General features: G+C 58.6%; 1 non-coding gene across 1 annotated transcript in view; it reads left to right on the forward strand.

Annotated features, from left to right (window-relative positions):
* The first annotated feature begins 1,739 nt into the window (after positions 1–1,739).
* LOC124803861 overlaps positions 1,740–2,500 on the forward strand; it is a 1,909-nt gene continuing 1,148 nt past the window's right edge. The window contains exon 1 of the ribosomal RNA XR_007017327.1: positions 1,740–2,500. This exon is cut by the window's right edge and continues 1,148 nt beyond it. This is a non-coding gene — a ribosomal RNA (small subunit ribosomal RNA).

The following is a 2,500-nucleotide window of genomic DNA, read 5'->3' on the forward strand; positions in this document are numbered from 1 at the left end:
CCACCCGCAACCCTCGCAATATAGTTCGCTACTCGCACTCCCCGCTCCCCTGTGTATCGCTTCATGTTAAACACCTTGCAAGTCTTGCTCACTTTCCACATGCTCCTGCTGTACACTGTAATGTGGATGGCAGCAGGACGTACATGCCGCCCCTCCCCACGTCCCCACCTTGCCCCCTGCCTTCGCAAGCTGGTTGGTGAGAACTTTGCATGTTCAATGCCCTCCGCATGCGACGTACTCAGGCTACGTTGTGGTGCGGCCTGTGTCAACTGTCCGCTAATGTCGTACGCGTAAACCACAATCTGTACTGCACATTCGTCCTTATGTACTGAATGATACATCGTGGCACATGTGTGACCGTACAACGACTGCGCCCAAAAACGGCGGACCATACAGTGCAAATATTGTGCACGCAGCTACGTGTCGTCTCCCTATGAGAGCTGGATTGCAGTGTGGTACGCCATAGAGACGTGTGGGAGGAACGGACGCCGTGGATGGCGATCAGCATGAGCTGTCTGTTGATGTATTCGGACCTAGTCGTCTCTCCTCACACACCGTGATGGCATGGTGCACCGCGTTCCATATCTGCGACATGCTACAGAGGCCGGTTGACAGTCGTTCGAGCAATGGACATCGCATACGTACGGGGGCCACCTTCCACGTATTGTCTAGGCGTGCACATTTTGTTGCGTGTATGTGGGCAGACGTAGTGTGGCGTGACACCTGACACAGGCATGCAATAATCGTGGAAGTTGCAAATGGCGATGGACGCCTGCGTTTTCTGGTGAAGTTACGCAAATGAACAAATGGTAACCTGTTGTGGTGCGGTTGTTCTCGCTAGGGGTGAATCGGTGATGGCGACGATAGGTTGAGGTACTAACCGGTTGTTCCAGCGATACCCACCATGCCGACGAAACTGAACGGCATCTGGGTGTGAAGCGATACGCGGCGGTGGCTGGGTGGGACCGTCCCCGGCCGGTGAGGGGGCGCCTCCCGGCGTGCTGGCCGCGCGGTGCGTGGGCGCACGCGCTACAGCCGGCTGGTGGGGGCGGCCAGTGGCAGGCGCGCCGGCCGACGGACGCGGCAGGCGTCGCAGCTGCGCGCCGGCGCACCCTGCGCGCGGCGCCGTGCGGCCAAAGTAGGTCCTCGCGGGCCCGGTGCGAAGCGCGGTGGACATCTTCAGTGTGCTGGTCCGATTGAGGACTGTGTGCGTTGAGGATGCGCTGCCGCCCGGCGCTCGGCGCCGCGACGCCGTCTGCTGCTCGGTCGCCCCAGCGGTTCTCGCTGGTGGTTTGTATCGCAGCTGTGCGGATGTGTTGGCGCGTGCGCTGTGCTGGGAGAGTTCGCTTCGGCACCCAAGTGGGGCTTTTGTCCTTCTGTGGCGCTGGCGTTGGAGCTGCCGGTCACCGTAGGTGGCGCGTGTTGTCTCCCGCCGGCAATGCCACGACAGCACGCTCCCGGGCCTCTGTCGGCAGCGGCAAGCTCAGTTGGGAGCACGGGTGGTCGCACCGAAAGCGTCTACTCGCCTAACTCCGGGCGATTGCGCCTCTCTCGAACCCGACCAAGTACTTGGGACGGCGCTGCGCGCCGCCGGGACCTGAGAGGGTTTCGAGGTGTATTGTGCAGGGGAGCTCAGCCTCCTCCTGTTTGCAGAATGATTGAGCGGACGCTTGCGTGTTCGCGCGGGCCCCCGGGACACACTCCCGGGCGGCCGGCTGCTCAGCTCTAGTTGACGCAGCTCCCTGGTTGATCCTGCCAGTAGTCATATGCTTGTCTCAAAGATTAAGCCATGCATGTCTCAGTACAAGCCGCATTAAGGTGAAACCGCGAATGGCTCATTAAATCAGTTATGGTTCCTTAGATCGTACCCACGTTACTTGGATAACTGTGGTAATTCTAGAGCTAATACATGCAAACAGAGTCCCGACCAGAGATGGAAGGGACGCTTTTATTAGATCAAAACCAATCGGTCGGCTCGTCCGGTCCGTTTGCCTTGGTGACTCTGAATAACTTTGGGCTGATCGCACGGTCCTCGTACCGGCGACGCATCTTTCAAATGTCTGCCTTATCAACTGTCGATGGTAGGTTCTGCGCCTACCATGGTTGTAACGGGTAACGGGGAATCAGGGTTCGATTCCGGAGAGGGAGCCTGAGAAACGGCTACCACATCCAAGGAAGGCAGCAGGCGCGCAAATTACCCCCTCCCGGCACGGGGAGGTAGTGACGAAAAATAACGATACGGGACTCATCCGAGGCCCCGTAATCGGAATGAGTACACTTTAAATCCTTTAACGAGTATCTATTGGAGGGCAAGTCTGGTGCCAGCAGCCGCGGTAATTCCAGCTCCAATAGCGTATATTAAAGTTGTTGCGGTTAAAAAGCTCGTAGTTGGATTTGTGTCCCACGCTGTTGGTTCACCGCCCGTCGGTGTTTAACTGGCATGTATCGTGGGACGTCCTGCCGGTGGGGCGAGCCGAAGGCGTGCGACCGCCCCGTGCGT

The sequence above is a fragment of the Schistocerca piceifrons genome, chromosome 6 (assembly GCF_021461385.2).
Source record: "Schistocerca piceifrons isolate TAMUIC-IGC-003096 chromosome 6, iqSchPice1.1, whole genome shotgun sequence".
NCBI lineage: Eukaryota > Metazoa > Arthropoda > Insecta > Orthoptera > Acrididae > Schistocerca > Schistocerca piceifrons.